At 32.5% G+C, this 11,646-nt stretch overlaps 1 long non-coding RNA gene across 1 annotated transcript; it reads right to left on the bottom strand.

The window, feature by feature from the left end:
- Window positions 1-1,472: 1,472 nt before the first annotated feature.
- On the bottom strand, window positions 1,473-8,229 carry LOC143084013 (uncharacterized). Its single transcript, XR_012980983.1, has 3 exons — window positions 8,099-8,229; window positions 6,578-6,954; window positions 1,473-2,071 (listed from the first exon to the last, which is right to left on the bottom strand). It is a non-coding gene; the product is annotated as an uncharacterized LOC143084013 (long non-coding RNA).
- Between the last annotated feature and the right edge of the window lie 3,417 nt (window positions 8,230-11,646).

Genomic DNA, 11,646 nt, shown 5'->3' with positions numbered 1-11,646 from the left:
ACTTTTTAGGAATTGAATCTTGTCCCTTTGGCTTGTTTAACTTCATCACAAAGATTAAAACTACACAGTTGTAACACGTTGTAATGATGTGCAATCCCTCCATCCAATAGTGTTATGGTTTCATATGTACGTATCAGCTTATTAACAGTTTCATACTATATAAAGGCAACAGTAGTAATCCGCTGTTAAAAAAAGTAATAAATCGATTGAGAGAAAACGAATCCAGTTTACAAACTAGTCCCAAGGGTTACACATCAACCATAAGCATGACAAGAGACAAATACCGGAGCACAGAAACACTGAAGAGCAATACAAACAAATGTCAATGCAACATACATTGAAAAGAACTATAAAATAGCAGATGTCATATTCCTGACTTCGTACAGGACGTTTTTAGAAAAAAAATTATAATGACTACAATTAGGATAACATGTTTTTCATCTTTTGATCATTGATAGTACAAAAGTATGTACGACGCGACCATGGGACACCATATCAGAATAAGAAGATGAGATATGATTGCCAATAAAACAGCATTCAACCATGGCTTACATTTCCTTGCTTGAGGGTTGCTGCTCAAAATGAAACTAATAATCAAACCAAAAGTTTCAAGAAGTGAAGTTTAACAAAATGGACGAAAGATACCAAAGGGACAGTCAAACTCATAAATCTAAAACAAACTGACAACGCCATGGCTACAAATGAAAAAGACAAACAGACAGACAATAGTACACATGACATTAAATCATCCCTCAGTTAATTTTACGGACGCCATAACGAATCGGTTGACCGTTATGGAATATCTGTTTCGTAGATGATAGCCGGTATAATCCATATGAGGGACGAAAGACATCAGAGTGACAATCAAACTCATAGTTTGAAAATAAACGGTCAACGCCATGGTTAAAAATAAAAAGACACACAGACAAATAATAGTACAGAAGACACAACATAGAAAACTAAAGACTAAGCAACCCGAACCCCACCAAAAAATGGAAGTGATCTCCCGTATTCTGGAATGGTAATTAATAAGTAGATCCTGCTTCATGTAGCACCCGTCGTGTTGCTTATGTTATTACAAATCCGGTAAATAGTCTCAATCGGTGAGGCACATTGGTGAAAAGAGAAGGGTAATAAAAGTCATAACTGCATTCCACTCTCTTTTTCCCGAATTAGACTTTTTACATATTTCTAAAAACACGAAGAGCAGGATCTGTTTACCTTTCGGTAACACCTGAGATCATCCCCAGTTATTGATGAGGTAGATGTTGCTCAGTCTTTAGTTTTCCATAACACCTCAATAAATCTATTGGAAACATAACTTCAAAATAATTCAGGATTTTCTTGACGCCTAAGATAAAACATGGGAAAAGGTCGAAATGGCCGCTTCGTCAGAAAGGGTCGAAGCACTCAAGTATCTCATAAAACGACGACTGTATAAGTTTTAAAAAGGGTAAATGATCAACCATTGGTGCAAAATAACCAACTGTTTATTATATATAATGACGAGATATAAAAAAGTATATAATATAGTGAAATATAAAAAACAATAATTATAACGCCCGACCGTTTGGGTCTATAAGTCACTTAAAACATTAATGTAAATGGTACGACGAACACAATGAATAAGTTCTTTTGGAAATTGTCAAAAACTTTCAATCATATCTTAATAATGATGAAAAGGATATTGCATAAAGATTTTAATTTAGGTACTAAGTTATATTAGTACAGATCGCTTTTGCACTGTCGTGCTGAATGGCCAAAACAATCCGTTTTTTTTTGGCGGGAATTCGACATTATGGTAGGTACAACACTTGTAGATAAAACCAAAAAGAAAAAAATTGCATTCTAGTTCACTACCGATGAACTGTATGAAATCATATAAATGTTAATATACAAATTGTATGATATATTGATTGTTTTCCCGTACTCACATGACGTAGTATACCCAGTACACCACACAAAATAATATAAAAGATATAGGAAATATGACGCGAGAAACATTGTCTATTGTCTTGGCTTTCTTGTGACCAGTCATTGGTTGTCTTGAAACATTCCTTTCCAACTTTTCCTGTGGTAAGAAATAAATGATGAATAATAATTATAAGGGAACAGTGTTTGTGTTAATAGACGAAATCAAACTCCTGCCGTCTATGTTTTAATCGTCAATATGGAATTTACTCACAACATCGATAACACACTATTATATTATATCTATAATCTTACTGACTATCATAACATGATGCATTAAAACTAGGGGCCTATCAAGGAGGGTGGTAAAGGGTTATTTTCGTGCAACGTGATCGCCGTTTTTTATTTCACGTTCAACGTGTTTTTACTTTTTTATTTGACGTTCAGTCGGTCAAGACGGGTGCCTCGTTCAACGTGTTCTGCTTATTTAATTTTACGTGCATCGTGATTTTCAAAGTCTTATTTTGCGTGCTCGGTATTTTTTAAATAAAATTCAAACACTAGGCAGGGATCGTCAAGAAATACTTTTTTTAAAAGCCGTAAACCAACTCTATCATAAATGTGTATACTAAATCAGGAATATCAAGTAAAACAAAGAGTTAATATATACAAGAAGGCAGTGACTCAGTCACCAAAGGTTCAAATTAAAGTTTTTATTTTTCGTGCAACGTTCATTACAGAAATTATTTCACGTTCAACGTGAACTTATGTCTTATTTCACGTTTTCTTCGTGCAAGCACCCCCACCCCCTTTACCACCCTCATCAAGTGATCAAGTTTTCTTTTGCAGAACTTTCATTGATCTTTACAAAATACAAATGCCAACATAAACAACTTGTTAGCTTTATCTGTGATTTGTGATTCATTTCAATCGTTCATCATCAATCTCTTCGTGTGTTGCAACCTTTCAGATTTTTTTCTCAATACGTTGCACAAGGACTCAATTTGCAGATTACAATTTGGACAGTCTATGGTGAATTGTCGTTGTAAGAGGGGGGCAAGGGGTTTAACTGTTATGCTGTTATGGGGCAATTTAATTCTTTGTTATCTGTTATTTTGAAAATATAATTGCTGTTAGCTGTTATTGTCTTATTCTTTGTTAGCTGTTATTGGGCTTTTAGTTTTTTTGTTATCTGTTATTGTGATAATGTATTTGCTGTTGACTGTTATTGAAAATTGAAATGTTAGCATTTTTTTTTGACAGTCAATATTCGGTATAAATTGAAGATCATTGGACATTGGGGTCTACCACTACTAATATGTTTGTCCCGTATTCAGAAAATGATTCCATTAACATATACCCATCACAGAAGTGAGGTCCAGGACAATTCAAGTATATCTTATATTTATCCTTTGTAATAAATTCCATTTTTTTTATGAATGTGTATTTAGAATTATCTTATTTTTTGTATGAGAATAATGTTCCTTGTTTCCCGTACGAACATATTAAATTAAAACAATTCTTAATATGACAAAAAGGAAAACATATGGCCAGGAATATCTGACAAGGATCTCAATTAAGGACTAGGTCCTAACAACCACTTAACCTTTTATATAATATGGTACATAGACTCAGCTCTGTGATTCTTTTCAAAGCAGAACCAAATGCATTGTACAATGAAAGTTCCAACCATGTACTTGGTTCCGAAGCTGCACATAACTCATAACAAATAAAGATTTATTTCGTTTCAAGCCATTGTTTCCCGACTAAACTATGTATTCTAATTACTAGTACACTTGGTAAAATAAAAAACCTCAGCTGATAAAAAATTGTTCAAATAAGGCCTTTGAAAATAGTGGAATAAATTGCTTTTGGGGTGTCAATATTCGTTCGAAGTACTTGATAAATTGCATGCTTATAATTGGTGCTTTTGATTTTTCTACCCTATATACCACTTTCCCTGATAGTCTTATTAAGATAAATTCAAACACCTCATTAAATGGCCATTTAAAAAAAAGTCAGAATATTCAAACTCTTTTAGGTCATTTTTTTTTTATTAGCAACAAAGGGAGCTTCAGTCAATATATATAAACAATACAACAACGTTTCATGAGAACTGCTGAAAGCATTTTTGAGTTATTTTTGAAAACTAGAAAATATCACCTTTTTCTAATGAAAAAAATCCCTTAACTCAATAACATAAAATCTAAAATTAATAAAAATCGAAAGGGAGTTTACAACAATAGATATAAACATTTCAGCAAAGTTTCATGAGAACTGCTGAACACATTTTTGTGTTAATGTCTGAAAACTGGAAAATCACCCCTTTTTAATTAATAAAACCCGTTAACTCGGAAACGTAAAATCTAAAATTTATAAAAATTGAAAGTTACCTCAAGTTAATAGATATAAACAGTTCACCAAAATTCCTTGCTTTGTGAAAGCATTTTTGAGATATTATCAGAAAACTGAAAAAAAACCACCAATTTTATTGAATAAAAACCCATTACCCAGAAACTTAAAATCTAAAATTTATAAAAAAAACAAAAAGGGAGCTCACGTCAATAGATATAAACAATTTCCAAAGTTTAATGCAAATTGGTTAAAGAGTTTTTGAGTTAATGTCCGACATGTTGACAACAGACGAACAACAGTATACCATAATACGTTCCGTAAACGAGCATATAAAAAATATTATAATATATTGAGTAGTAATTTAAACACATTCTAGATACATAAATTAATACTAAAAACATAGTCATAGAAAATGGAATGCATTACAAAGGATTATATCCGTAATAAGAAATACTGATTTGTCAAAGACCGAATTATTTTAATATTTCATTTACTGTTATCTGTTTTTGTCCATTTTAATTCCTTTTTATCTGTTATGAGCCAAATCAATTTGCTGTTTTGCTGTTATTGGGACCCCCTTGCCCCCCTCTTGTAATAAACGTATCAACCCGGAAGTTTTCGAATAACAAAGTTGTCTCCCATTTGGTCAATTTGATTGAAAAAAGACACGTTTTTCAGAACTTTACATAGCGATTGCTTTCGCTCGGAAATTTGAATATTTTGACCTGAATGAAATGATATTCGAGTAAGGGTGTCGTTGATTGGAAAATCAATGCATGTTTCTGATAGAATTTTATTAGAAATTGAGTGTGTTCGTAAGGTAAAAAGTTAAATAGAAATATTTTTTTAATTAGGATGGGTAAGCCATTCAAATCGGCGACTTAGATCCCTTGAGGATTTTTCAGTATACGGATGTGGATAATACACTGCACATACCAGAAAACAAAGAAATAGTTATGCCATCGTTTAAACCCCAAATAATGTAATACCAACAGACAGGAGATGGAGTGTTGTCTCATTGGCATTCACACCAGATCTTTTATCTGGGAAATACCAAATTAAATAAAAACATTGATAGACGAAATTTTGATCTGCTAACCGATTCCCTAGGCACGTTTGTTTTAACAAACGGACATAACAACGATACTAACGTTAATTGAAATAAATCACGCCTACTAATCCCAGATGAAAGATACATTGTCTCCAATGAAATTGCTTTTAACCAATCATATTCCTAGAAATGTAAAGACTAAGAGGGTAAGATAGTTCGAGATATTGCGCCAAAGACCAGGCTGATATCTTCAGATAGTTCCTCTGAATCAGACTTCATACGCCAATAGATTTTAGAAGAGTCCTTAAACAAACAGGGAGCATTCTTCTTATTCCAACCAGAAGTGGCAAATGCTTGCTGCGAATTCTAACATCGTGTATGTATATGTTCCACGATAAGGTCAAGAAGGTGTGTAGCCAAATTACCCTGACAATGACTAATTATACTTCAAAAGGCAACTTAAAAATAAAGTTTAAAAAAAGCTGTACAGGAAACTAAAAAAGTCATTCTTGCAGTCTTGTCCGAAAACAAAATCTTATTTTCCAAATGTGTATAAAGTATATTCAAATAAGTTAACGTGACGGTACCGAAATTGCACCTATCTTTACAGTTTTTTCAACTACGCCTTTATATGAAAAATTTTCATTTTGTGTTTATTTTGTAGCCGTATCCTTCTTTATTATATAGGTAAACAAATTTGATTTTCAATTCATATGGATTCATAGAAAAAAATGGTGTGAACTGACCTCCAAACCATCAATGATTCTGCAATGAGGAGTACCCACATTGCATCCATGCTTTAATTCGCATCGTCAAAATCCGAATAACAGAGCTTTTGTTTATTTTTTTCTAATATTTTAAACAATTGGATATTTATCCATGCTTACTCTTTTTTTTTAGAAATGAATACTTGGAACATATTGTATTTGCTTATTTTTAAAAAAAAAGACGTTTTGGTGACGTCGCATGGCGACGTTCCGATAGATTTTGCATTTTTAGTAAACTCTTCATCTGTTGATAATTTCTGTCAACGTTTTGTGTATATCTAAATATATTTACCAATTTTGAAAGACGTGCAAAATATCAAATCATAAAAATACAAGTTGTTTAGTCTCTGGGAGATCTTGTAAGATTTCTGCTGCTATTTTTTTTTTTGCTAAATAGGTGCAATTTGGGTACTCGTTCCAATTTGGGTACCGTTACGTTAGACAAACAATATCTCCTTAGTTATATACTGAAATCTCGTCGAAGAATACCTACCAGACAAGGTTTACTTTCTCCATTTCCTTTGAGTCGAACACTTTGAACTCGTCTGATCTGCCGCCGTTCCATTACGTTTACAAACGCAAATTCTAACAGCGCAGCAAATACAAACACTAAACAAGCTCCCATCCAAACGTCTATAGCTTTAATATATGATACTCTCGGAAGTGACGCAGTACCCGCTGATCTCTGTGTCGTCATGGTTAAAACAGTGAGAATACCTAACGAGATTCGTGCCGGAACAGCGTCGATCGTCAACCAGAACGAGACCCAAGAGAGTAAGACAATCATCACGCTAGGTACAAAGAACTGTATCATATAATAACCAATGTTCCTTTTAAAGTGAAGATCCAGTTGTATACAACTAAATGATGCTGTAAAAACATGATCCTGGTTAATAAAATGTTAGTAATGGTAAAAAGTCTCAATCTTAACAAGTAAATGATTATAATGCTGTAAAAAACATAGCTTTGATTGTTAAAATGTAAGTAATGGTAAAAAGTCTCTGTCTTAACATGGAAAATATACATGTTTAACGTTAAGCGGCAAATATAACATGTATAATCCGGACGAGAACATATCATATATATGATGGATTGGGACAGTTAAGCAGATGCCATCATGATTTGTTTGACCGTTAATTAATATATCTATCACAGATTTCTTTCTAATGTCATCTTGAATCGAAGCATCAAACCTGTTCTCATTTCCTTGTTAATGGCCTAAATAGTGAACTTGACATATCACGAGTTTTTAGCATTTCACGAAGGACTCGACTGGCTTGACTTGATGTGCAGGAACAACTCAATCTTGGGTTTTAAGTGCAGTGAATTTGTTTATTACTGTTTGTCTCATTTCCGTTTCTACAAAGACAATGAATGTGTCTGTCTGTTTTCAACGCATGGATTCGTGCACACATTCAGGAACCAAGAAATATTTTTGTCAAGAAATAGCTGAAGCGATTTTTTCGGGTTTTTTTTTACCAAATATTATATTTTTACATTTGTTCTGCGATCAGTAATGGCGTAACTATATTATGGAAGATGGGTTAAAACCATGAACACTCACAACAAGGAACGCTGGGAACCAGAATCACTCAGAAACAGGAACAATCAGAATCAGTAACCTTCAGAACTGGGGATATCAGAATCACTATACGATTACGATAGATTAAAGTAAAAAATGTTGCTTCATTCATTTATAATTAAAGTGTACAGCAGGCATACATTGTACACAACATAGTCTTTAGTTTTCTATGTTGTGTCTTGTGTACTATTATTTGCCTGTTTTTTTTTTTTTTACTTTTTAGCCATGGCGTTGTGATTTTGTTTTCTATGAGTTTGACTGTGCCTCTGGTATCTTTCCCCTCTCTTTTGTTAGGTTAGATATTATATGTTTAATTTGAACCATCAGGATATACGGTTTTGTTCCATACACGTTTCTCTGAAATATTGACAATTGTTCATTGCTCAATAAAGATATCTATTTGACACTATATAACATGCATGATACACGTACCATTCCCGTTTGTTCCATAGCTTTCATTACATTCCAATGTATCATTTCCAACCAATCGAAATTGTGGCAATTCAAATATGTTACTTTTTTGAACCGCCGACTCGTTTTCCCATTTAAATACTATTCCGTTAGTTGTAAATGCAACTGCAAAAATACAATACTAAGAATCAATTTCTTTGTGTAACATTAATTCTTTAAAAAGAAATTATAAATAAAGATTTCATAAAATGAATAATCAAAATCTCAGTATTTTTTTCTGCTCTTAACAATATCAAAAAAAAAGTGATGGTTAATTAACATATAGTCCTTTGATTTCAAGTTTTATGTCATTACATTCATTCTGCAGAAAATGAGAAAACAACACTTAATATTGTTACATTAATGGTATGTTGGTGTTTTGTTTTTATCTTTGAATGTCTTTTCTGTTCATCCATAGGGTTTTTGTACAGATCCATGGAACAGGATGCTTTCAAGTAAATTCTGGGGGGAATATAACCTATTAGATAGGGATATAAATTATAATTACAAAAATGACCTATTAGATTAGGCCATAAATTATAAACACAAAGAAAACCTAATAGATTGGGCCATAGATTATAATCACAAACATAACCTATAAGATTGGGACATAAATTAAAATCACAAAAATAACCTATTAGATTGGGCCATAAATTAAAATCACAAAAATAACCTATTAGATTGGGCCATAAATTATAATCTCAAAAATAACCTATTAGATTGGGCCATAAATTATAATAAAAAAATAACCTTATAGATTGGGAGATTGGGCCATAAATTATAGTCACAAAAATAACCTATTAGATTGGGCCATAAATTATAATCACACAAATAACCCATTAGATTTGGCCATAATTTATAGTCACAAAAATAACCTAATAGATTGGGACATAAATTATAATCACAAAAATAACCTAATAGATTTGGCCATAAATTATAATCACAAAAATAACCTTTTAGATTGGGCCATAAATTATAATCACACAAATAACATATTAGATTTGGCCATAAATTAAGATCAAATAAATAACTTAAAACTAACTTTTACTTAAGGGTATATAATTATCGTAACCATAAAAAAACCAACAACACGGCGGATAACATTTGAAAAGATATATTCAACCTATGCCTACATACAAAGTACAATATACAATTATGGCCCGTTACTTATAAATTTTCATACATATACTTACAGCTTTGAAAATACAACGAACATGTCTGTTCATCCATAGGGTTTTTGTACAGATCCATGGAACAGGATGCTTTCAAGTAAATTCTGCCATTTCCAAAGCCTTATTTCCTCGTCTCCCGATGGGCTGTCAGTGTAACGTGAACGCTGCCATGATGTTTATTTACGTCTGTGACGTCATTTTCATGGGAGGTAACTCGAGTGCAAATCTAGGCACTAAAAAGGTTATTCGCCGGTGAATAATACGGTTATTCACCGCTGGTGTAAATTTAAGGGCTATTCGTCCTCCCTTGCAATTAAACAAAAATTAACCGAATTATTCCATGTCACGTGATAACGTTTCACCCAATAGAATTGTTTAAAATATATGTAAGGTAAAATAATATACAATTATTGCCCGTTGAAGAGGTGAATATCCAAAATTGTCAACACGAGAAGGTTATTTCATTGAGGGCACATTCATCGATTCTAAGGGGCCACAATTGTTTTATTATACCGAACTAACAGTGGAAGGGCATTTCGAACACTTACAGTTACTAGTCTATATTTTTAACATAACACATAGACTGGCGTTTGAAAATACATTTGTGTTCGATTTTCTCGAATTTACAACAAAAGTAGAATCTTTTTGTAAAATATTGATGGCCCTGAAAAGGACCGATTATAAGAGATATCATCGGCTGCTGGCACTCTCAGCTCTATTTATGTCCAATGTCATATTTCCTCGTCTCTCGATGGGCTTCCAGTGTAACGTGAACGCTGCCATTTTGTTTATTTACGTTTGTGACGTCATTTTCATGGGAGGTAACTCAAGTACAAATAAACAAACCAAAAGGTTATTCACCGGTGAATAATAGGGTTATTCACCGCTGGTGTAAATTTTTAGGGTTATTCGTCCTTCCTTGCAATTGAATGAAATTTAACTGAATTATTCCATGTCACGTGATTACGTTTCACCACATAGAATTGTTTGAAATATATATAAGGTATAATAATAGGTGTTATTATAACAATAAGTTATTAATTACATGTGAAATATAGTCAGTATTTAAAAACATTAAAACTTACTCTTTCAAAATAAAACAACAACAGTGAAATACTTATTATAGATATTGATATATGAAAATAAAAATAAAAAATCAATATTACAATAGAACACTCTTGTTTGGTAAAATACTTCCAAAATTTTGTTGTTCTAGTTATAAAATTAATATACTGTATTATATTCACATGGTACTGGCATATCCTGAACATGCATGAAATATTTTTCACTGGACGTTAAGCAACCTTCATCAAATATTTTATCATGTTAATTTCTAATACAAAAGAGACCAGAAACACGTAATGTTGCCTTTTTTAAGACTAGGTATTACAAGTAACAAAAATAGTCTTTTGTATGCTTAACGCCAATTTCAAACTGGTTGTAAAATGATTGCCCTCTAATTATTTTTTGTTTTTATAACACTTAATCTGTTATATTTTATTCAACCTATGCGAAGATTTTTTCATACAATTTTATATATAAATTACAAAATGTTGGCATAGGTTGAATGAACCTAACAGCATGTTAACATACTTTATTGAGTTTACATCCAAACAAGTTCAAACAAACCGGCGGATAACAGCAGATTAACATACTTTATTGAGTTTACATCCAAACAAGTTCAAACAACACGGCGGATAACAGCAGGTTAACATACTTTATTGAGTTTACATCCAAACAAGTTCAAACAACACGGCGGATAACAGCAGATTAACATACTTTAATGAGTTTACATCCAAACGACACGGCGGATAACAGCAGATTAACATACTTTATTGAGTTTACATCCAAACAAGTTCAAACAACACGGCGGATAACAGCAGATTAACATACTTTATTGAGTTTACATCCAAACAAGTTCAAACAACACGGCGGATAACAGCAGATTAACATACTTTATTGAGTTTACATCCAAACAACACGGCGGATAACAGCAGATTAACATACTTTATTGAGTTCACATCCAAACAACACGGCGGATAACAGTAGATTAACATACTTTATTGAGTTTACATCCAAACAACACGGCGGATAACAGCAGCTTTTATTGAGTTTATTTCCAGAGGAACTTCCATTATACACATACATCAGGTTTTTAGTTTAGATAATTTGGTACTGATTTCAGAGCTTCAAACTGGTTCACTAGATAGTCTTCATTTCTAGACATGGGACTAATCTGTTTATATTTTTAAACGTTTATTTGATGTCAAAGATTCTGAATTGGACACTGATATTTGACCTGAAACCAACCAATTTTGAGACGTATACATGTACGGATAAACAATGGTATTTCGAGAA

The sequence above is a fragment of the Mytilus galloprovincialis genome, chromosome 7, assembly GCF_965363235.1.
Source record: "Mytilus galloprovincialis chromosome 7, xbMytGall1.hap1.1, whole genome shotgun sequence".
Classification (NCBI taxonomy): domain Eukaryota; kingdom Metazoa; phylum Mollusca; class Bivalvia; order Mytilida; family Mytilidae; genus Mytilus; species Mytilus galloprovincialis.
The sequence above is the reverse complement of the archived record's forward strand: the minus strand, read 5'-3'. Positions and strand labels throughout refer to the sequence as shown.